This window comes from Elaeis guineensis, chromosome 11, assembly GCF_000442705.2.
Source record: "Elaeis guineensis isolate ETL-2024a chromosome 11, EG11, whole genome shotgun sequence".
NCBI lineage: Eukaryota > Viridiplantae > Streptophyta > Magnoliopsida > Arecales > Arecaceae > Elaeis > Elaeis guineensis.
Window position 1 is genome coordinate 32,022,994 of NC_026003.2, and position 25,934 is coordinate 32,048,927.

The window sequence follows — 25,934 nt, forward strand, 5'->3', positions numbered from 1 at the left end:
GGGATGGAGCCTCAGTCACTGATCATGTATTGTACATGATCGAAATAATTGAGCACCTAAGTAAATTGGGTTTTCCCCTGCACGAGCAGCTCGTAAGGATGTGATCCTTAATTCATTGCTCCAGTCCTTCCTCCCCTTCCTTACTCATTTTCGGATGACAAAGCCTGCAGTGAACTACCACGGCTTGTTGGGGTTGCTGCAGAACTTTGAGAAGGATCACCAGCTCCGTAAGGAGCCGGTGAATGTTGTGGGAGGGTCTTCTTCTGGTCGTCGACCCTTTAAGAAAGGGAAGAAGAAGAATAAGAAGGTGCAGCTGCATGCTGGGACGTCTGCACAGGGTCAGACCAAGAAGTGTAAGCCCGACCAGAGCCAGGCGGAGTGCTTCTTTTGCAAGAAGCAGGGGCACTAGAAGAGGAACTGTCCTCTATACATTGCTTCCCTGGACCCAAATAGGCCGAAGAAGAAGCAAGGTACTTATATGATAACACCTTGCAACTTTTTCATTTGTGATACTACTGCCTGGGTATTGGATATCAGAAGCCCTTATCATATTTGCAATTCGATGCAGGGTCTGTAGGTCAGTAGGAGATTTGATGAAGGTGAGAGATTCCTAAACGTTGGAGATGGAAGCAAAGTTCAGTTCTAGCATTAGGAATCATGAACCTTGTAATCAATTCTCGAAACATAATTCTGAGTGAATGTCACTATTGTCCAAGCTTTTTATTAAATATTATTTCTATAGGCCTTTTGGCCATGAACGGTTATCAATTTTTAATAAAAGAAAACATTTGCAATATCATTTTGAATGGTGTTACAATGTTTGTTGGACAACTTAATAATAGAATTTACTTTCTATCACAACCTGTTAATGTGGTTCAAACCTCCAGTAAACATCCTAGAATAGATAATGTGTCAAAAGTCTACCTTTGGCACTGTAGGCTAGGTCATATCAATAACAACAGGATAAACAAGTTGGCTCAAGAAGGAATTCTTGAAGTAGGTGATTGTGAATCACTTCCAACCTGTGAGTCCTGTCTTCTTAGTAAAATGACCAAATCACCTTTTACTGAAAAAGGTGAGCGAGCCAGTGAACTCTTGGGTTTGGTACATTCTGATGTATGTGGACCCATGAGCTCAAGTGCAAGAGGTGGATATTTCTACTTCATAACTTTCACAGACGACCTATCGAGGTATGGGTATGTCTATTTAATGAAGCAGAAATCAGAGTCATTTAAAATGTTCAAACTATTCCGAAATGAGGTAGAAAAACAAACTGAAAAATGTATTAAAACTCTTCGACCTGATCGAGGAGGTGAATACCTTTCCAAAGATTTTCTGACATATCTTGGAGAGAATGGGATTCTCTCTGTGGACTCCTCCCGGAACACCACAACATAATGGTGTATCTGAAAGGAGGAATCGGACTTTGTTGGACATGGTTTGATCCATGATGCGGTTTGCTGGTCTACCGATCTCCCTCTGGGGATATGCGCTCGAATCGGCTTGTTACCTTTTAAATAGAGTTCCGAGTAAGTCTGTAACCAAAATGCCATATGAGATATAGATAGGACGTAAGCCAATACTCTCACACCTTAGGGTTTGGGGTGTCCGGCTTATGTTAAATGTTTAATTACGGACAAGCTTGGACCTAGGTCTGACAAGTGTAATTTTATAGGGTACCCAAAAGAGACTAAAGGGTATTACTTCTACCTAGCTGATGAGCAAAAAGTATTTGTCAGCCTTAAGGTAATCTTTTTGGAAAAGGAGTTCCTTGGTGAAGGGACTGTTGCCTCTAAGGTCGAACTTGATGAAGTTCGGCAGGTGGAAAAACCAACACAAGTTACTGAACCTGAATCAGATTTGGTTAGATCAGATCTGGAGCCCATTGTTCAAGCACCCTTAAGGCAATCTGGTAGAGTACCACATCAACCGGATAGATACTATGGTTTCTTGGTCCAGGATGATGATCCTATCGAACTTGATGAAAATGATGAGGATCCGATCACCTACATGGATGCAATGCAGAGACTCGACTCTAAGAAATAGCTAAAAGCCATGAAATCCGAAATGGAGTCCATGAAGGTCGACGATGTGTGGATATTGGTTGACCCATCCGAAGGAGTAAAACCCATAGGGTGTAAGTGGGTCTTCAAGAGGAAGAGGGGCGTAGACGGAAAGGTGGAAACCTATAAAGCCCGTCTGGTTGCTAAGGGATATCGTCAACGTTATGGTATAGACTATGACGAGATTTTTCTCTTGTAGCAATGCTCAAATCCATTCGGATTATGCTTGCGATAGCTGCCCATTTGGACTATGAAATCTGGCAGATGGATGTGAAGACAGCTTTCCTAAATGGAGAGCTGGACAAAGAGGTCTATATGATACAACCTGAAGGATTCACATCCATAGATGAGTCTAAGGTGTGCAGACTACAGAGGTCCATTTATGGACTTAAGCAGGCATCTTGGAGTTGGAACATATGTTTTGATAGGATGATCAAGATGTATGGCTTCGTTAAGAATGGAGAAGAGCCCTGCATTTATAAGTGGGCTAATGGTCCAGTAGTAGTATTTTTTGTATTGTATGTGGATGATATTCTCATAATCGAGAATGATGTCCCTGCATTACAGGGAATAAAGATTTGACTGTCGTCACTGTTCTCCATGAAAGATCTGAGAGAAGCTTCCTACATCCTAGGGATGAGGATCTATAGGGATAGATCTAAAAGATTGCTTGGTTTATCTCAGTCCACGTACATTGATACTATGCTGAAGAGGTTCAGTATGGAGAATTTCAAGAAAGGCTATCTTTCGATAGGCCATGAAATTTCTCTCTCAAAGAGGGATTGTCCGACAACACCTCAAGAGAGAGAGCGTATGGGTAGGATTCCATATGCTTCGACAGTGGGATCTATCATGTACGCCATGACATGTACACGACCAGATGTGGCATACTCACTAGGGGTAGTGAGTAGATACCAATCTGATCCAGGGGAGAATCATTGGAAGGTTGTTAAAACCATCCTGAAGTATTTAAGAAATACTAAGGGCTTATTTATGGTGAATCGGACTTGAGACTTATAGGGTTTACAAACTCTAGTTTCCAGTCTGATCACAATGACAGTAAAAGTGTGTCAAATTTACTTTTACCCTTAATGGTGGGGCTATCTGCTGAAAAAGTTCCAAGCAGCACAGTGGCTGATTCAGTTTGCGAGGTGGAGTATGTCACTGCATCAGATGATGCCAAAGAAGTGGTATGGCTGAGGAAGTTCATCACCAAGCTTGGAGTAGCACCCTCCCTTATTGGTCCAGTTCTGCTCTACTGTGATAGCTCTGGAGCCATTGCTCAGGCGAAGGAATCAAAGGCACACCAGCGGACGAAGCATATTCTGCGCCGCTACCATCTCATCCGAAAAATTATGGATCGAGGTGACGTCGACCTTTAGAAGATCGACAGAAAGAAGAACCTGGCTGACCCATTCACTAAAGCCATTGCAGTGAAGGAGTTTGACGACTACAAGTCAAAGATGGGTATTAGATACTGCACCGATTGGCTTTAGGTCAAGTGGGAGATTGTTGGAAATAGTGTCCCAAAGCCAAACGTCAGCCTGTTGACGGTTGTGCTCATTTTTATATATGTACATGAATTATGAATTAATAAAAATTATTTTAGTATTTTTCATCATAAATGTTTCATCTTCTAATGAACTCCTATGTTGTGGTGAAGTCCTTAGGACTATCTAGACTCGATAAATGAGGATTTGTCCTTTAGTCCTTAAATCTGTTCGTGACCAAATGATACATTGTTACCAAAGAGATAATGTTTATCAAGCATAGGTCATTGTGTGCCATATAGGTTGGTTGTCCTCTTAACCAATGAGTGTGGAGACACTGGTATGGCATACAGGTGAGATGTAAGGGTACATCTGCATGAACATGACCGACTCCGGAGTAATTTTTGCTGTTGTTGGTGCAAAAATCCACTTGCGCCAGAGAAGCTGGAGTCGCAGTCGCCGCCAGGACCTGCAAAAGAAGTCTAAACCGGAGGTGGGGTTGCTCCGGCAAGATCCTCTGACGCTCAAGTCAGTTCTCTGCCTCAACAAGAATGGAGTGCTCGAACGAAAATTTTAGCAGAGCTTTTAGGTAAAAATGAGAGCTTATCGAATAACGTATCTGTGGTCCTCTTTTTATAGGCGGAGGGGGCAACAAACTGATAGCGATGCCTATAACCGTCTGGCAGTGGGCCGCCCAGAGTCAGGGGAAATTTGTTGCGGAGAGTAGTGGAGCGAACCCATGGCTATCATCGGGGCGTGCCACGTGGAGTCTGCCACGGGGAGCGGAGCGGCGTCCTTGTCGCGACTTGCCAGAGAATGAAAGAATTGCGCGGTATCCATCGCAGGAAGTGGAGTAGGATCGTGGTCATTATTACGGCCTGTCAGGGAGTGATGGAGCTGCATGAAATCCGTCGTAGGAGGTGGAGCAGAGTCGTGGCCGTTGCTGCGGCCTACCAGGGGGTCCAGGCCTATCGGCCAGAGTTCGCTGGGGTGTTTGACGGGGAGATGTGACTAGATACCCATCTGAGAAGAGCTTGGAGTATGGCTCTCGCAGGAGCCCGGATGGAGTCTTCTTTCCGTTGAAGTCGGGGATGAAATCTGGCTCCCGTAGGAGCCCGGGCGAAGTCTACCTGCAGCTCGGGTCGTGGGCGGAGTCTGGCTCCCATAGGAGTTCGGGCGAAGCCTTTCTGCATTCGGAGTTGGGGACGAGACCCGGCTCCCGTAGGAGCTCGGGCGAAGTCTACCTGTAGCTCGGGTCATAGGCAGAGTCTGGCTCCCGTAGGAGTCCGGGCGAAGCCTTTCTGCATTCGGAGTTGGGGACGAGACCCAGCTCTCGTAGGAGCTCGGGCGAAGTCAACCTGTAATCACAGTCAGGGGTGAAGTCTGGCTCCCATAGGAGTCCGGACGAAGCTTACTTGCAATTAGAGTCAGGGACGAAGTCCGACTCCCATAGGAGTCCGGATGAAGTTTACCTATAGCTCAAGTCATGGGCAGAGTCTGGCTCTCGTAGGAGTCCGAGCGAAGCCTATCTGCATTCGGAGTTGGGGATGAGATCCGGCTCCCGTAGGAGCTCGGGCGAAGTCTACTTGTAATCACAGTCAGGGGTGAAGTCCGGCTCCCGTAGGAGTCCGGATGAAGCTTACTTGCAATTAGAGTCAGGTACAAAGTCTAGCTCCCTTAGGTGTTAGGATGAAGTTTACCTGCAGCTCGAGTCGCGGGCAGAGTCCGGCTCCTGTAGGAGTCCGGGCGAAGCCTTTTTGCATTCGGAGTTGGGGATGAGACCCGGCTCCCGTAGGAGCTCGGGCGAAATCTACCTGTAATCACAGTCAGGGGTGAAGTCCGGCTCCCGTAGGAGTTCGGACGAAGCTTACTTGCAATTAGAGTCAGGGATGAAGTCCGGCTCCCATAGGAGTCCAGACGAAGTTTACCTGCAGCTCGAGTCGTGGGTGGAGTCCGGCTCCCGTAGGAGTCCGGGTGAAGCCTTTCTGCATTCAGAGTTGGGGACGAGACCCGGCTCCCGTAGGAGCTCGGGCGAAGTCTACCTGTAATCACAGTCAGGGGTGAAGTCCGGCTCCCGTAGGAGTCCGGATGAAGCTTACCTGCAATTAGAGTCAGGGATGAAGTCCGGCTCCCGTAGGAGTCCGGATGAAGTTTACCTGCAGCTCGAGTCGTGGGCGGAGTCCGGCTCCCGTAGGAGTCTGGGCGAATCCTTTCTGCATTCGGAGTTGGGGACGAGATCCGGCTCCCGTAGGAGCTCGGGCGATGTCCACCTATAATCACAGTCAGGGGTGAAGTCCGGCTCCCGTAAGAGTCCGGACGAAGCTTACCTGTAATTAGAGTCAGGGATGAAGTCCGACTCCCGTAGGAGTCCGGACGAAGTTTACCTGCAGCTCGAGTCGTGGGCGGAGTCCGGCTCCCGTTCGAGTCCGGGCGAAGCATTTCTGCATTCGAAGTTGGGGATGAGATCCGGCTCCCGTAGGAGCTCGGGCGAAGTCTACCTGTAATCACAGTCAGGGGCGAAGTCCGGCTCTCGTAGGAGTCCGGACGAAGCTTACTTGCAATTAGAGTCAGGGAAGAAGTCTGGCTCCCATAGGAGTCCAGACGAAGCTTACCTGTAATTAGAGTCAGGGATGAAGTCCGACTCCCGTAGGAGTTCGGACGAAGTTTAACTGCAGCTCAAGTCATGGGTGGAGTTGGCTCCCGTAGGAGTTCGGGCGAAGCCTTTCTGCATTCGGAGTTGGGGACGAGACCCAGCTCCAATAGGAGCTCGAGCGAAGTCTACCTGTAATCACAGTCAGGGGTGAAGTCCGGCTCCCATAGGAGTTCGGACGAAGCTTACTTGCAATTAGAGTCAGGGACGAAGTCCGGCTCCCATAGGAGTTCGAACGAAGTTTACCTACAGCTCGAGTCGTGGGCGGAGTCCGGCTCCCGTAGGAGTCCAGGCGAAGCCTTTCTGCATTCGGAGTTGGGATGAGACCCGGCTCCCATAGGAGCTCAGGCGAAGTCTACCTGTAATCACAGTCAGTGGTGAAGTCCGGCTCCCATAGGAGTTCGGACGAAGATTACTGCAATTAGAGTCAGAAACGAAGTCCGGCTCCCGTAGGAGTCCGGATGAAGTTTACCTGCAGCTCGAGTCGTAGGCGGAGTCCGGCTCCCGTAGGAGTCCGGGCGAAGCCTTTCTGCATTCGGAGTTGGGGATGAGATCCGGCTCCCGTAGGAGCTCGGGCGATGTCCACCTGTAATCACAGTCAGGGGTGAAGTCTGGCTCCCGTAGGAGTCCGGACGAAGCTTACCTGTAATTAGAGTTAGGGATGAAGTCCGCCTCCCGTAGGAGTCCGGACGAAGTTTACCTGCAGCTCAAGTCGTGGGCGAAGTCCGGCTCCCGTTCGAGTCTGGGCGAAGCCTTTCTGCATTCGGAGTTGGGGACGAGATCCGGCTCCCGTAGGAGCTCGAGCGAAGTCTACCTGTAATCACAGTCAGGGGTGAAGTCCGGCTCCCGTAGGAGTCCGGACGAAGCTTACTTGCAATTAGAGTCAGGGAAGAAGTCTGGCTCCCGTAAGAGTCCGGATGAAGTTTACCTGCAGCTCGAGTCATGGGCAGAGTCCGGCTCCCGTAGGAGTCCGGGCGAAGCCTTTCTACATTTGAGTTGGGGACGAGACCCGGCTTCCGTAGGTGCTCGGGCGAAGTCTACCTCTAATCACAGTCAGGGGTGAAGTCCGGACGAAGCTTACTTGCAATTAGAGTCAGGGACGAAGTCCGGCTCCCGTAGGAGTCCGAACGAAGTTTACCTGCAGCTCGAGTCATGGGTGGAGTCCGGCTCCCGTAGGAGTCCGGGCGAAGCCTTTCTGCATTCGGAGTTGGGGACGAGATCCGGCTCCCGTAGGAGCTCGGGTGATGTCCACCTGTAATCACAGTCAGGGGTGAAGTCCGGCTCCCGTAGGAGTCCGGACGAAGCTTACCTGTAATTAGAGTCAGGGATGAAGTCCGGCTCCCGTTGGAGTCTGGACGAAGTTTACCTGCAGCTCGAGTCGTGGGCGGAGTCCGGCTCCCGTAGGAGTCCGGGCGAAGCCTTTTTGCATTCGGAGTTGTGGACGAGACCCGGCTCCCGTAGGAGCTCGGGCAAAGTCTACCTGTAATCAAGTCAGGGGTGAAGTCTGACTCCCGTAGGAGTCCGAACGAAGCTTACTTGCAATTAGAGTCAGGGATGAAGTCCGGCTCCTGTAGGAGTCCGGACGAAGTTTACCTGCAGCTCGAGTTGTGGACGAAGTCCGCTCCCGTTGGAGTCTGGGCGAAGCCTTTCTGCATTCGAGTTGGGGACGAGATCCGGCTCCCGTAGGAGCTCCGGCGAAGTCGACCTGCAGCTCGATCGTGGGCGGAGTCCGGCTCCCGTAGGAGTCTGGGCGAAGCCTTTCTGCATTCGGAGTTGGGGACGAGACCCGGATCCCGTAGGAGCCTGTGCGGAGTCTGCAGGTGAAGTCACAGGCACGGTCCGGCTCCTATAGGAGTCCGAACATCGTGAAGAATCCGGTCGATGCTGGAGGGGCCTGCCCGTCAGCAAAACTTGGGAGTGTGGCGGAGGCTCGACCGCCTGGGAGGTTTGAAGAGATGTAGCCGGAGGTCGAAAGTCAGTTGGATCCCCAGAGGGTCACTCCCATCACGAACTTTGGCTGGGGGGTATTTTATACCCAACAGCTGTCAAGATTTGCTCTGATGGAATATGGGTATAAATATCCCTCTGACCTGAGACCGCCACGGTGACTTGCAAGCAACTCACTGCACTTAGGTGCTGGACTACCTGAATTTTTAATTCAGTGATGGAAGGCTGCTGGGTGTGGTCAAGTACTTGACTTGTCGATGCGTGTGTCAAGATGGAATTGACCACTCCAGTTTAGGAGCTGTGTACAGTCGTATTTCAATTTAGCAAAATCTTAGACAGGGTAGTCCTTATGAGGAGTCATAGGACTGTTTGAGTTGAGCACGATTCGGATGATCTGATCAGGGTTGACAGTTTAACCCTGAGTCATCCTAAACACAGGGGTCAAAAGGATGAATTGTACAGTAACCATATTCATGTAGGTTCTGAGTGTTGCGATTGCGACTCTTCGACCTATCCAGATGTCGGGTACCATTGCTAGATGGTCACTTCGATTAGTACAAGAATTGGTTCCTATGCTACCGGCTTAGGTTCGAACCTGCGGGGTCACACACATTAGAGGTTCCTATCTGATCTAATAGCTGATGTAGAATCCTAGATATTTGGAACTCAGTGATCAAAAATCAAGATTCTCTGATCACGAGTTCTACACATTATGGGTACCGGGGTCAAGAGTCCCATTGGTTGGAACTTTTCGATCAGGGTTACATATCGATGAATTCTGATGCCCGATTGTCCATCGAATTTGGAATCAATATTTGTGAGAGGTTTAATTAGTGATTTGATCACTAATTAACTCAATTTGATTGAGTAATCATTTTTGGATCAAGTCCAATTGAATTAGATTCAGTTGGGTTTGACCCGATTAGGTTAAGAGTTGACCTAATCGTCGAGATGGTTTGGTCCCTGATTTGATCAGGGGTTGGGCTTAGTCAATTTCTGATTTGATTAGAATTTTATTGAGCCTAATTAATTTTAATTAAGTTGGATTTAAATTAGTCTAATTGGACCTAACTTATTTGGTTCAATTAGGTTGGTTTAAATAATTAAACCACCTTGACCCAATCTCCATGCGCCACCTCACTTCCATTGCACCCATTTGAATTCATGAGAAGGAACTTCTCATGAATTTTTTCTCACACCAAGCCATCTCCATGCCCCACTTTAATGTGCCAAATGAATGGATAAGGATGATTGGTTGGCCATTCAAATTTAAAATAAAGTTTGAATTTGAATGGGCAATCAATCTTTGCACCTAATCCCTTTTTTTACGCCCCATTTATAATATAAGAAAAGATTTCTCATGAAATCACTCCATGCATAATTTAAGCCACGCCTCATACCTTTAGTGGATAAGGGATGAGTTGGTGTCCATTTGAATTCAAAATTTGATTTGAATTCAAATGTGCAATTACTCATCTTTATCCTTTCTTTTGGATAAGACGTTTGACGTTGTTATAAAAGGAGGAGAAGAGTGGGGCGTGTAAGAAGAAGATTTTTGAAAAAAAAATTTGAGATGTGAAAAGTCTTGTGCATGAGAAGGAAGTCCATATCCTTCCAAGAGAAAAAGAAAGAAAAAAAAAAGTGGGTGCAAGGTTTTCGGTGAGTTCCCTAGAGTTTTAGCCTGGGGTTCGGGAAGTGAGAAAGTGAGCAACGAGTATCGTGAGCCCACAAAATCTTAGAGAGATCTCAACATTGTCTCAAGCACGTCTGTTGATGATTCAGAGCATCTAAAGAATTGACAGACATCGATCGAAGACATCGATCGAAGGAGTTCGATCAGCATCGACCGTCAAAAGGGCTCTAACACGAGCTAACACTCGTGAGGAGTCGATCAGACCGAGAGCTTCGTGTGGATGATCCACAGAGGCCAGACACATTTGTGGCTGCATCGTGATAATCAAACTCTCCCAACGGTGATCAGATTATGACGATCTACTACCCGCACAAAGGTATTGTGTTCTGAGCACATTACAGTAAAGTGTTTATTATTCAAATTCAAATTTTAAATTTATATGCATGCATGCTATATATCATATTTAGATCCTAGTATAGGATAAATTTATATTAATTAATTAGATTAATTAATATTTTTCTGCTGTAAAATCATAATTTTGAAAAAGTTTTAAAATTACCATTTTACCCCTGCACTGAATTTTCCCACAGTCGGATCCTCATTGTTCTCATCGAGTTTAACTGGATCACCATCCCAAACCAAGAAACTATAGTATCTGTCCAATTGATGCAGTACTCTATCGGATCTTCTTAAAGATGTTTCTACAATAGGTTTCAGATTTGATCTAATCAAGTCCAACTCTATGGGTTTATTAGATTGTATCGGATCTTCTATCGATCGAATTTCATCAAGTTCAATCTTTGAGACATTAGTTCCTTTCCCAAGGAACTCTTTTTTTAGAAAGACTGTTGTATTGCTGACAAACATCTTCGGTTCATTAGTAAGGTAGAAGTAATACCCCTTGGTCTCTTTTGGGTACCCTACAAATAGATACTTGTCAGACCTAGGTTCAAGCTTGTCAGTTTTCAAATATTTGACATAAGCCAGACATCTACAAATCCTAAGATGAGAGAGTGCTGGCTTACGTCCTGTCCACATCTCATGTGGTGTTTTACTTATGGACTTACTCAAAATTTTATGTAAAATATAACAAGCCAACTTGAGTGCATATCCCCAAAAGAAGATCGACAGATTTGCAAAGCCCATCATAGATCGAACCATATCTAACAGGATTTGATTCCTCCTTTCTGATACACCATTATGCTGCGGTATTTTAGGAGGGATCCATTGCAAGAGAATTTTATTCTCTTCTAAGTATGTCAGAAACTCACTGAAAAGGTATCTCTTCTTCAGTCAGATCGAAGAGTTTTAATACTCTTCTCAATTTATTTTTCTACTTCATTACAAAATTATTTGAATATTTCAAATGATTCTGACTTATGTGTCATTAAGTAGACGTGCCCATACCTCGATAAGTCATCTGTAAATGTAATGAAATAATAATATCTACCTCTGGCATTGATGTTCATCAGTCCACATACATCATTATGTATCAGACTTAGAACTTCACTAGCTCGCTCACCTTTTTCAGAAAAAGGTGACTCGATCATTTTTCCAAGAAGATAGGAATCACAGGTTGGAAGTGATTCACAATCACTGACTTCAAAGATTTTCTCTTGTGTCAATCTATTTATTCTGTTCTTATTAACATGACTTAACCTACAGTGCCAAAGGTAGATATCGAGACATCACTAATTCTAGGATGTTTGCTAGACGTGTACATTATACTAATAGGTTGTAACAATATGTAAATACCATTGTTCAGCTGTCTATTCATCATATTAATACCATTCATAATGATATTAAATTTTTTTTTTTTATTAAAATTTTATAACCGTACATAGCCAAGAGGTCTACAGAAATAATGTTCAATAAAAAAGAAGGACAAAAGTGATATTTACTAAGAATAATTATATTTAACTTGAATACAAGCTTAATAATTTTTAATGCTAGAACTAAAACTGATCTTCTATCTCCAACATTGAGAAATCTTTCACCTTCTTCAAATCTCCTACTGACCTGCAGACTCTGCAATAAATTACAAATATTAAAAAGACTTTCGATATCTAATATCCAAATATTATAATCATAAATTGAGAAATTACAAGGTGTTATCATATAATTATCTTATCCAACAACAACTTACTTCTTTATCAACCTGTTCGGATCCAAGGAGGTAATATACTGAGGATAATTTCTCATCTAGTGCCCCAACTTCTTGCATTAGAAGCATTCCGCCTGACTCTGATCGGACTTGGGTTTTTTGGTCTAACTGGACTTGGGTGCCCTAGCACTTTGCACCCTTTTCTTGTTCTTCTTATTTTTCTTTTCTTTCTTAAAGGATCGACATCCAGAAGAAGACCCTCCCACTATATTCACCAACTCTTTGTGGAGTTGGTGATCTTTCTTAAAGTTCTACAGCAATCCCAGCAAATCGTGGTAGTTGACCGCAGGCTTTGTCATTCAAAAATGAGTAAGGCAAGAGAGGTAGAACTTAGATAGAGAGTTCAGAAAGGCATCTTTCTCTAACTACTCATGTAGGAGAAAGCTGAGCTTGCTAAAGCGCTCAATCATCTCGATCATGTACAGTACATAATCGGTGATTGACACTCCCTCCCTCATTTGAGCATTGAAGATGGCATAACTAGTCTTGTGTCTCTCAATATCGTCGGGTGTGCCAAAAGACTTGTTCAACATTTGCAACATGTTCTGTGACTGAGCATTCTCAAAATGATGGCTTGACTTATCATTCATTGCTGCCAGCATAATGCAACGAACTGTAGTTTGTTCATTGAGCCACTTCTGATAAGTATTTCTAACCGTGCTACGCGTGTTCAAAGCTGGCTCTTTAGGTGTCAGATCTGTCAATACATACAATATCTGTTCATGCTCTAAGACTATTTATCACTATCTAATAGTGATCGGAGCGATAAGGTAGTGGCCATAACTGCAAAAGAAAAATCAAAACTTAATTAGTATATAAATTGATTAAGCCTAAAGACATGAATTTTAGTCTAAAGGTTCTCTCACTATTTTATTCGAATTGATAGCCTCTACCTCCAATTCGAAGAATTACACTACTTCTTTAGTGGGTACTAGAATCCACATAGATTGCACATGGGTTCGAGTGTGGCTCAACCAACCCCTGTGCACCCATGGGTAGGTTCTTAACCAATTATTTCATCAAACAATTTCTAGCATTCAATTTTGTCCCAGATACCTCTTCAACAGGCATGTGGCACCTCCACTGAAAGTTCTGATTAGGTTCAACTATTAACTACCAAAATTTAGTGCATCTAACAAATGAGTGATCAGATCTGAGTGTGGCTCGACCAACCTGACCATCATCAGAAAGACACAACTAAATCAACATATTATGAATGATAATTTCGACAGTCAGATGAGCACCAGGCGTGTGGCACCTCCAATGATCATCTAAACTGTTGGACTCATTATCATCCAATTTAATAGGAGGCTATGATCTAGTTATCACCATAACTATTTCATTTTAGAGACCTAACAATTTTAGAGGATTTAATTAGTTTAATTGAGAGATGAAAGAGACTTAATCAGTTAATCTTAATCCTCCTACTAACTTCATCAAGTCAAATTAAAGAAGATCAGGCATAAGCTGGTCTAGCCAACCAGTCATGAATCCTCTCACTGACTTCACCAAGTCATAAAGAAGACTCAAGACAAGTTGAACTAGGGGCACCTAAATCAGTCATATTGATTTCCTAATTAGTATGGGTCAACCCCAATTATTAAGTGATCTAATCAAAACATGATTCACTATATTAGCTAAATAAGTGAGATCAGTGGGAGGGATATGCTATTAACTCGATATAGATTCAATCTATGCAAATAGCTCTCAATTAATGACCATCGATCCAAGCTACCATACTTACCTTAGACACCAACTGGTTAGTCATTTTCAATTTGATCAACTTATAGACTTGGATTCGATCACGGAGCCATGATCAAAATCCATATTGGTCTAATTAAAGATATGGACTTGACTATCTATAACTATTAAAATTGATCAAGAGAAGAAATTGATCCAATCAGAATTAACTTTTAATTAGATTTGCTCAATTACTAACATGATCCATTATCAATGATTTTTAATCCTAGATCTAACTCAGTTAAATGGACTTGACTCAAGCCAACCTATTAACCTATGAATTATGAAATTAATACTTTAGATCTTTGATTATCAAATTTAGATTGCTTGATTCTCAATTAAATTTTGGGCTGACATAAAATGGGTTCGATGTTTGAAAATAATTTTTAATTTTATAAAATATTTTTATAATTAATTATTTAATAATCAACATATTAATTTTAGATTTAATATACATTACTTTTGATCTAAAATAAAATTTTAAATTTTTTTATTATTCATCTTCATGGAAAAGATCATGCAGCACCTCTACACTCCATAGGAGATCCCATCGAATGGGTAAATAGAGTTATGAAATTTTGATTTCTTCTATGATTGGATGGCTATTAGGATCTATCTAATTAGATTACTATACTACTCAAAAACTAAATTAATTATTTAGATCTAATCTAAATAATTAAAATCAATTATATATAAAAATAAATTCATGTCATAACAAAACTTGCTCTGATACCATTAAAAGGTTGTGCAGGGGTTTCATGCATGCATTTCAAATTTTTTTAGCAGAAGAACATTAGATTAAACTATTTAATCTATAAATACATGCATAAGGTCTGATCGTAAAACTCCTACAAGTGGATCTATGAAATAAATTTATATACATAAAAATCTAAATCTAAAATGACAAGCATGTGAACCAAAAATAGTATTTAGTAATAGATCTAATCTACCACTTCTAGGATTTGAATCCAATATCTGAGTATGGATAGTTGTGTTGGGAAATGTGTCCCAAAAAGCCAATCGTCAAGCTGTTGATGGTTGAGCAACCAAGTATTGTAATTGATTTGTTAATAAATAAAATATATTTGGCATTTTCATCATAAGCTTTCATCTTCTAATGAACTCCGTTGTTATGATGAAGTCCTTAGGACTATTTATATTCGATAAAGAGAGAATTTATTGATTAGTCCTTAAAATAGTTCACGATCAAATGATAGGCTGTTAATAAGGAGACAGCTTCTATCGAGCATAGGTCGCTGTAGGCCATATGGGTTGCTTGTCTTCTTAACCAAAGAGTGTGGAGACACTGGTATGGCATACAGGTGAGATATACTGGTACATCATCATTGAACATGACCAACTCCAGAGTATTCTACTATCGAGAATGTCTCTGATGGGATATAGATATAAGTGTCCCTTAGACCTGAGATCGCCTCAGTGACTTACAAGCAACTCACTGTGCTTTGGTACTGGACTAACTGAATTTCTAATTCAGGGACGGAAGGCTTCTGGGCACAGTCAAGTACTTGCAAAGTCAAAGTGTGATCGAGATGGGATTGACCACTCCAAGAGTTGGAGAAGAATGAGTCACTGTATTTCAATTTAGCAAAATCTTGGCCAGGATAATCCATCAGATGGATTTGATATTTTGAAATGCAATGTGGACAACCTGATCAGAGTTGACAGTTGAACTCTGGGGCATCCTATGATCATTTTGATCAAGGAGATGAATTATATGAAAACTATATCCGCATGGGTTCTAAGGATGCTGTTCTACACATTCGACCTATCCGATCGTCGGGTACCATTGCTAGATAGTTAGTTCGATTGGTACAGAAATTTATTCCTATACTACCGACTTAGGTTCAGACCTATGAGGTCACACACATTAGAGTTCATGATCCAATTGGATGGTTGATCAATAATTAAGAATCATTCTAGGGTTAAATGATCAATACGATTGACATTTAACCCAGTGTAAGTATTGCAGAAGGATTGATTAGCAATTCGATTGCTAATTAGCTTAATTTGATTAAGCCAATGGGCTGAGATTATATCTAATTAAATATAATTTAATTAGATTTAGTTTGGGCTTGATTGGATCAAGTCCAATTGGTTTATTGGACAAGCCAAGTGCAAGGAAAAACTAGTCCTAGTTCAACTAGGACTTAGGTCAATCTAATTTCTAATTTGATTAGAAAATTAAATCAGATTTAAATCTAATTTAATCTGATTAAATTAGATTTTTAATTGGTTAAGACATATTTTAATTGGGTTGATCTAATTTTATTTGATTTGATTTGAGAAACCAAATTAAAACAAGTCATAAGATAGAATCCTAGTAAGACTATGATTCCACCTTGCACCACATAAGCCTTCCCCACGCCCTCTCTCTCATTCAACTCCAATCTCCTCTTATTTTGTGTGACAAAAGCCCTCTCCCAGGTCTCTCCCACATTCACAAGAGGTCTCCTCTCTTCTTTCTTACATGAAAGGTGGTTTGGATCAAATCAAAAAGGAATAAGTTTGGATTTCAAATTCTATGAGATAGAGTTTTAGAAATCCAAAACTCTTTCAATTTTGCACTGAATCTATCCAAATTTTTTTTGAAATTTTTGTGACTTTTAGGGTACACATTATGCACCCTTTTCTAGTGATCCATGCATAAAATAAGGAGGAGGTGCTCAAGAGTTGGGCGCCCCTTAACTTGCCATGTTTGGATAAGCCTTGACTAGGTATTTGACCTAGACAAGGACTCTATCATATCTCTCTATATAAAATGAATTTCTTTATAAATTTTTGGTGAAGACAGATATTTGAGAGTTCTTTAAGCCATACAGAAATCAGAGAGGAATACCTTTGGGTCATGGAGATATAAAAGACACAAGTTAGGGTGTCTAGAGAGAGAAACGAGAAGAAGAAGAGGGTCTTCTTCTAGGGTTGTTTGTTTTCATATCTTTCCTCCCTCCATCTTGAGTTTCCTGAGAGCATCTCAGATCTGAAACTTCTTCTTCTACTTCCATCTTTGGAAGAGTCCAAATCAAGAAGGAGGCACCTGATCAACCATCAAAGAAGGATCAACGCAGTACTAGCATACTGTGCTGATTTCCTGAAGGAGGACTTCTGATCGAGATTCGTGGGCTCGTGTGGACGACTCCTAGAGGCCGGACGCATGTGCGGCTTGCAACATCATCCTCAAGCCCAGATCAGCGAGGTTAGAATGTCTAACTTGCAAGGTAATAGATCTGATCTATTGTTTAATACATACATTAGATGTAGTATAGAAACATGTTGATATGATCAACATGTAGTTCATGCTATATTTATATATTTTAATTTTTAATTTAATGCTATATAATAATCATGTAATAGGATCTTAGATCTAAGGATTCTCTAATTTTAGAAAATAATTTAATTTATTTTAGTCTTCCGCTGTATGATCTTGAAAAAGTTTCAAGATCTAACCCTGAAACCCTAGATCTGGTTCCTACAATTGGTATCAGAGCCTAGGTTCTTTATTACATAATTATTTATACATACTTAGATTATTTCTTAGATTAGATCTAATTTATAATCTAATTATTAAATCTAAAATTAAAATTTTAGATCAATCACAAACTGTAAGGTTATCCTGCTGTAAGGTTTACCCCTTATAGTGCAAAGGTTGTCCTAGTTTGTGTAGATCTATCTTTAATCATAAATTTGTTAGATATGATCTAGATTAAATTTATAATTTATTAAATTTAAAAGATATTTAAATCTGAAATAAAATCTCTTTGTTAATAATTTTTGTGCAAAAAATTGTTTAAAGTTGAAACTGTTTCAATTACATGAACTTGTTTAGATTAGATCTAAAGTAGTTTCATGTTTATTTCACTTGTATCTTGATTATGAATTAAACATGCAATATGGTTGGTAGAATCATATTATAAAATTATTTTACAAATATAAAAATTATTTTTTGAAAAGCCAAACCCAACCCTCAGCCCAAAACTTAATTAAGAATTAAGAAGTTGTTTGATTAGGTTCTAGGATTGTGAATTGAAGAACCTAAGACACAAACCATAACACATTGGGTTAATGGGTTAGTAGGAATTAGGTCCATTAATTGGGTTAGACTTATGGTTAGATTGAAGATGGACTTAATTAGAGAATTGACTAAATCTAATCAATTATTGTCTTAGATTAGGTCAAGGATTCTCTAGATCAATTACAATAGTTGTAGTTGGTCAAGTCCATATCTTTAACGAGAACCAAATGGACTTGATTCTTGGCTAAGCAGTTTAGCATGAACTATTAGGTTGATCTAATCGAAACTAATTAAATCAGTTGGTGTCTAAGGTAAACCAGACCGGTGGTTTTTAATTGGGAACCCGCTTACCTGGCCATTTCTGATGGTGTTTAAGGCAAGCTTTGGCAGACCCTCCCACTGATCGAACTTACCTGGCCTCTTGGTAAAATTATGTTTTGATCAGATCACTTGACTATTCGAGCTGACCCATGTCAGCTAGGTAAATCAGTGTGACTGATTTAGGAGCTCCTAGACTAGCCCTTTTAATGGTCTCCCTTAAGCTAACTTGGTGAAGCCAGTGGGAGGATCATGATAAGCTGATTCATCTGACCTTATCCTCTATATTATTTAAATTCTCTAAAATTATTAGGTCCTTAAAATGATAAAGTTATGGAGATAACTGAGTCATAGCCTCCCATTAAGATGTTTGATAATGAGTCCATTAACTCAATAATCATTGCAGACCCAAAGGCCTGGTGCTTGTTGACTAATGGAATTATCACTCATCATATGATGACTTGGAAGTGTCTCTCTAATGGTGGTTAGGTGAGCCAACCAAAGTTGGACTTAATCATTCGTTGGTTAGATACACCAAGTATGATCATGTTAATGGTTGGACCTAACCGGATCCTTACAGTGGAGGCCAAAGCCTACTGATTAGGTTTCTAGGGAAAAATTAAAATTACTAGAAATTATTTAGAGAAATAATTGGTTATGAACCTACCCTTAGATGTACATGGGTTGACCAACCAAAGTTGGGCTTGTGTGCAGTCTAAGTGGATTCTAGTACCCACTAAGGAATTAGGGTAATTCCTCGAATTGGAGGTAGAGGCTACCAATTCGAATAAAATAGTGGGAGAAATCTTTTGATTAAAGTCTAAATCTTTAGGTTTAATGAATCAATTACTAATTAGGTTATGGTTCTCCTTTGTGCAAATATGGCCACTTCCCTATCGCTCCGATCATTGTTGGACAATGATAAGTTGGTGGAACCCAACTTCGGTAGCTGGTACCGAAAGTTGAAGATAGTCCTGGAGCATGAATGGATCCTATATATGATAATGGATCCTGTACCTGAGGAGCCAGCTGTCAATGCATGTGGAACAGTCAGAGACACTTACCAGAAGTGGCTCAGTGATCGGACCACGATGTGATGTATCATGCTGGCTGCTATGAGCAACGAGTTCAGTCACAGATTCGAGACAGCTCAGCCAAAGGATATGCTTCAAGTGTTGGAGGATGCCTTTGGCACACCCGATGACGTAGAGAGGCATAAGACTAGTTGTGCCATCTTCAACACCAAAATACGGGATGGTGCCTCTATCACTGATCATGTATTGTACATGATCGAGCTGATGGAATGATTGAGCAAGCTTGGCTTTCCCTTGCATGAGTAGCTTGGGAAAGATGCAATACTGAACTCGCTGCCCAAGTCTTATCTCCCATTCCTCACTCATTATAGAATGACAAAGCCTGAAGAGAATTACCACGGGTTACTGGGGTTGCTTCAGAACTTTAAGAAGGATCACCAACTTCACAAGGAATCGGTGAACTTAGTGGGAGGTTCATCTTCTGGTTCTCGACCTTTTAAGAAAGGAAAGAAGAACAAGAAGAAGAAAGTGAAGAAGGTGCATGTTCAGGCTGGGACATCAGTGCAGGGCCAGACCAGAAAGATCAAGCCCAATAAGAGTCTATTCTACTGGCAAGCATCCTAGATTAGATAGTGTGTCAGATATCTACTTATGGCACTGTAGGCTAGGTCATATAAATAAGAACAGAATAAACAGATTGATCAAGAGGAAATCTTCGAAGTCAGTGATTGTGAATCACTTCCAACCTGTGAGTCCTGTCTTCTTGGTAAAATGACTAAGTCATCTTTTACTGAAAAAGGTGAGAGAGCTACTGAGCTCTTGGGCCTAGTACATACTGATGTATGCGGGCCCATGAGCACCAGTGCTAGAGGTGGATATTTCTACTTCATAACTTTCACGGATGACCTATCCCGATATGGATATGTCTGTCTGATGAAACATAAGTCAGATTTATTTGAAATGTTCAAACGATTCTGAAGTGAAGTAGAAAAATAAACTGGGAAGAGTATTAAAACCCTTCGATCTGATCGAGGAGGAGAATACCTTTCTAGTAAATTTCTCACATATCTAAGAGAGAATGGGATTCTCTCCCAATGGACTCCTCCAGGAATACCATAGCATAATGGTGTGTCTGAAAGGAGGAATCAAACTCTGTTAGATATGGTCCGATCCATGATGGGTTTTGCTAGCTTGCCGATATCCTTCTGGGATATGCACTCGAATCGGCCTATTATCTGTTAAATAGGGTTCCAAGTAAGTCCGTAATTAAGACTCCATATGAGATATGGATGGGATGTAAGCCAGCACTTTCACACTTTAGGGTCTGGGGGTGCCCGACCTATGTCAAACGATTAGTCACAAACAAACTTGAATCTAGGTCTGACAAATGCTCATTCATAGGGTACCCCAAAGGGACAAAAGGATATTTTTTTCTACCATGCTGATGAACAAAAGGTGTTCGTCAGCCTTAAGGCAATCTTTTTAGAAAAGAAGTTCCTTGGTGAAGGAACCGTTGTCTCTAAGGTTGAACTTGATGAAGTTCAACAGGTAGAAGGACCGACACCAATAGCTGAACCTGAGTCGGATATGATTAGATCAGATCCGGAGCCCAATGTATCTGCACCATTAAGGCGATCTGATAGAGTACCACGTCAATCAGACAGATACTACGGTTTCTTGGTCCGAACGGTGATCCCATCAAACTTGATGAGAATAATGAGGATCCGATCATCTATATGGATGCAATGCAGAGACCTGATTTCGAGAAATGGCTTGAAGCTATGAAATCCGAAATGGAGTCCATGAAGGCCAACGATGTATGGACATTGGTTGACCCACCTGAAGGGGTTAAACCCATTGGGTGTAAATGGGTCTTCAAAAGGAAGAGGGGTGCAGACGGAAAGGTGGAGACCTATAAAGCCCGTCTGATCGCCAAGGGGTATCGTCAACGTTATGGTATTGACTATGACGAGACGTTTTTCCTTGTGACAATGCTCAAATCCATTCGGATAATGCTTACAATAGCTGCCCATCTGGATTATGAGATCTGACAGATGGATGTAAAGACAGCTTTCCTGAATGGAGAGCTGATCGAAAAAGTGTATATGATACAACCTAAGGGGTTTACATCCACAGATGAGTCCAAGGTGTGCAAGCTTCAGAGATCCATTTATGGATTGAAGCAAGCTTCTCAGAGTTGGAACATGCATTTTGATAAGGTGATCAAAACGTATGGCTTAATTAAGAATGGAGAAGAGCCCTGCATCTATAAATGGGCAAATGGTCCAGTTGTGGTATTCCTTGTCTTGTACGTGGATGACATTCTCTTAATCGAGAATGACATCCCCACACTATAGGGAATAAAAGTTTGGTTGTCATCACAGTTCTCCATGAAGGACTTGGGTGAAGCATCCTACATCCTAGGGATGAAGATCTATAGGGATAGATCTAAAAGGATACTTGGGTTATCCCAGTCTATGTACATAGACACTGTGCTGAAGAGGTTCAGCATGGAGAATTCCAAGAAGGGCTATCTACCGATAGGCCAAGAAATTTTTCTCTCTAAGAAGGATTGTCTGACAACTCCTGAAGAGAGAGAGCATATGAGTAGAGTCCCAGATGCTTCAATCGTGGGATCTATCATGTACGCCATGACATGTACAAGACCAGATGTGGCATACTCACTAGGAGTAGTGAGCAGATACCAATCTGATCCTGGAGAAAATCATTGGAAAGTGGTTAAAGCCATCCTTAAGTATTTGAGAAATACTAAGGACCAATGGTTGGTTAATGGCGAGTCAGATCTGAAACTTGTGGGGTTCACAGACTCTAGCTTCCAATCTGACCATGATGACAGTAGGAGCGTGTCAGGTTATATCTTTACTCCAAATGGTGGAGCCATCTGCTGGAAGAGTTCCAAGCAACATACTGTGGCGGACTTTGTTTGTGAAGCAGAGTACATCGCAGCATCGGATACCGCGAAGAAAGTTGTGTGGCTGAGGAAATTCATCAACGAGCTTGGAGTAGCACCCACCCTCGATGGTCCGATCCTGCTTTATTGTGACAGCACTGGTGCCATAGCTCAGGCGAAGGAACCCAAAGCACATCAGCGGACGAAGCATATCTTGCGTCGCTTCCACCTGGTCTGGAAGATCATGGATCGAGGTGATGTCGACCTTCAGAAGATCGATGGAAAGGAGAACCTGGCCGACACCTTCACTAAAGCCCTAGCGATAAAGGAGTTCGACAACCACAAGTCGAAGATGGGTATTAGATACTATGCCAAGTGGCTTTAGGACAAGTGGGAGTTGTTGGGAAATGTGTCCCAAAAAGTCAATCATCAAGCTGTTGATGGTTGAGCAACCAAGTATTGTAATTGATTTGTTAATAAATAAAATATATTTGGCATTTTCATCATAAGCTTTCATCTTCTAATGAACTCTGTTGTTATGATGAAGTCCTTAGGACTATTTAGATTCGATAAAGAGAGGATTTATCGATTAGTCCTTAAAATAGTTCACGACCAAATGATAGGCTGTTAATAAGGATGACATCTTCTATCGAGCATAGGTCACTGTAGGCCATATGGGTTGGTTGTCCTCTTAACCAAAGAGTGTGGAGATACTGGTATGGCATACAGGTGAGATGTACTGGTACATCATCATTGAACGTGACCAACTCCAGAGTATTCTGCTGTCGAGAATATCTCTGATGGGATATAGGTATAAGTGTCCCTTAGACCTGAGATCGCCTCAGTGATTTGTAAGCAACTCACTATGCTTTGGTACTAGACTAACTGAATTTCTAATTTAGGGATGGAAGGCTTCTGGGCACAGTCATGTACTTGCGAAGTCAGAGTGTGATCGAGATGGGATTGACCACTCCAAGAGTTGGAGAAGAATGAGTCGCTGTATTTCAATTTAGCAAAACCTTGGCCAGGGTAATCCATCAGATGAATTTGATATTTTGAAATACAATGTGGACAACCTGATCAGAGTTGATAGTTGAACTCTGGGGTGTACTATGATCATTTTCGTCAAGAGGATGAATTATATGAAAACTATATCCGCATGGATTCTAAGGATATTGTTCTACACATTCGACTTATCCGGTCGTCGGGTACCATTGCTAGATGGTCACTTCAATTGGAATAGAAATTTGTTCCTGTGCTATCGACTTAGGTTCGAACCTATGAGGTCACACACATTAGAGTTCATGATCCGATCGGATGGTTGATCAACGATTAAGAATCATTCTAGGGTTAAATGATCAATACGATTGACATTTAACCCAGTGCAAGTGTTGCAGGAGGATCGATTAGCAATTTGATTGCTAATTGGCTTAATTTGATTAAGCCAATGGGCTGAGATTAAGTCTAATTAAATATGATTTAATTAGATTTAGTTTAAGCTTGATTGGATCAAGTCCAATTGGTTTATTGGATAAGCCAAGTGTAAGGAAAAACTAGTCCTAGTTCAATTAGGACTTGGGTCAATCTAATTTCTAATTTGATTAGAAAATTAAATCAGATTTAAATCTAATTTAATCTGATTAAATTAAGTTTTTAATTGGGTTAAGACTTATTTTAATTGGGTTGATCTAATTTTAGTTTGATTTGGTTTGAGAAACCAAATTAAAACAAGTCATAAGATAGAATCCTAGTAAGACTAGGATTCCACCTTGCACCACATAAGCCTTCCCCATGCCCTCTCTCTCATTCAACTCCAATCTCCTCTTATTTTTGTGACAAAATCCCTCTCCCAAGTCTCTCCCACATTCACAAAAGATCTCCTCTCTTCTTTTTTACATGGAAGGTGGTTTGGATCAAATCAAAAAGGAATAAGTTTGGATTTTGAATTCTATGAGATAGAGTTTTAGAAATCCAAAACTCTTTCAATTTTGCACCGAATCTATCCAAATTTTTTGGAATTTTTGTGACTTTTAGGGTACATATTATGCACCCTTTTCTAATAATCCATTCATAGAAATAAGGAGGAGGTGCTCAAGAGTTGGGCGCCCCTTAACTTGCCATGTTTGGATAAGCCTTGACTAGGTATTTGACCTAGACAAGGACTCTATCATATCTCTCTATATAAAATGAGTTTATTCATGAAATTTTTGGTGAAGATAGAGATTTGAGAGACCTTTGAGCCATCCAAAATCAGAGAGAAAGACCTTTGGATCATGGAGATATAAAAGACACAAGTTAGGGTGTTTAGAGAGAGAAATGAGAAGAAGAAGAGGGTCTTCTTCTAGGGTTGTTTGTTTTCATATCTTTCCTCCCTCCATCTTGAGTTTTCTGAGAGCGTATCAGATCTAAAACTTCTCCTTCTACTTTTCATCTTTGGAAGAGTTCAAATCAAGAAGAAGGAGGCACCTGATCAACCATCAAAGATGGATCAGCACAGTACTAGCATACTGTGCTGATTTTCTGAAGCAGGACTTCTGATCGAGATTCGTGGGCTCGTGTGGATGACTCCTAGAGGTGGACGCATGTGCAGCTTGCAACATCATCCTCAAGCCCGGATCAGCAAGGTTAGAACGTCTAACTTGCAAGGTAATAGATCTGATCTATTGTTTAATACATACATTAGATGTAGTATAGAAACATGTTGATATGATCAACATGTAGTTCATGCTATATTTATATATTTTAATTTTTGATTTAATGTTATATAATAATCATGTAATAGGATCTTAGATCTAGAGATTCTCTAATTTTAGAAAATAATTTTGATTTATTTTAGTCTTCTGCTGTATGATCTTGAAAAAGTTTCAAGATCTAACTCTGAAACCCTAGATCTGGTTCCTACAAGTCGAACTCTATGATCAAAAATATAGATCTAGAAGTTCTCTCTAGTCGCTCATAGCCATACAAGCATCCGGCCTCTATGGATGGTCCATATGAAGCCCTCGGACCGATCAGCCCTCCACAGGAGTGCTAGCTCGCACCATTGACTTCTGATGGCAGATCTGATTTGATCTCTTTCTTCGATCATCTCGGACCTTTTCGATGTCGAAGATGGTGTTAGAAAATATATCCTAATGCCAATCATCTAGGTTGTAGATGATTATGCTTCATATAAGTATATGAATTATAGAATGATAAATGTTATCTGGCAGATTCATCATAAAGAATATATCTTCTAAAATAAAACTCATATGTTATGATGAAGTCTTTAAAACTACATTCAAAATAATAAAAAAGAATTTATCATGTGGTTCTTAAATCTTGGTCATGACCAAATGATACAATTGTTACAAGGACAATAATTGTATCAAGTGTAGGTTGTTGTATACCATAATAGTTGATTGCCCTCTTAACCAAGACGTGTGGTGACATGGGTATGGCATACGGGTGATATGTAAGAGTATATTTCACTGAACGTGACCACTTTCAGAGCACTCTGCTGTCAAGAATTACTTTGATGGGATATGGGTAAATATGCTCCTCAGACCTGAGGCTATCTCGGTGACTTGCAAGCAACTTACTATGCTTTGGTGCTGGACTACCCAAATTTTTAATTCGATGATGAAATATTTTTGGGTATAGTCAAGTACTTGTGAAGTTTGAGTGTGAGTCAAGATGGAATTGATCGCTCCAAGTAAAATTAAAAATGATGCATCATTGTGTTTCAATTTAGCAAAATTTTGGTCAAAGTAGTCCTAGTAAAGAGTCATAGATTTTTGAGATTGAGACATAATGTGGATCACTCTTTCGAGGTTAACAGTTTGCCCTTAGTTGTCCTTGAGCATCAAGTGTCAAAGGGTTGAATTATATAGTAACTATATCCACATGGGTTCTAGAGTATTTCTAGGCATACATTCGGCCTATTCGGATGTCAGGTCCCGTTGCTAAATGGTT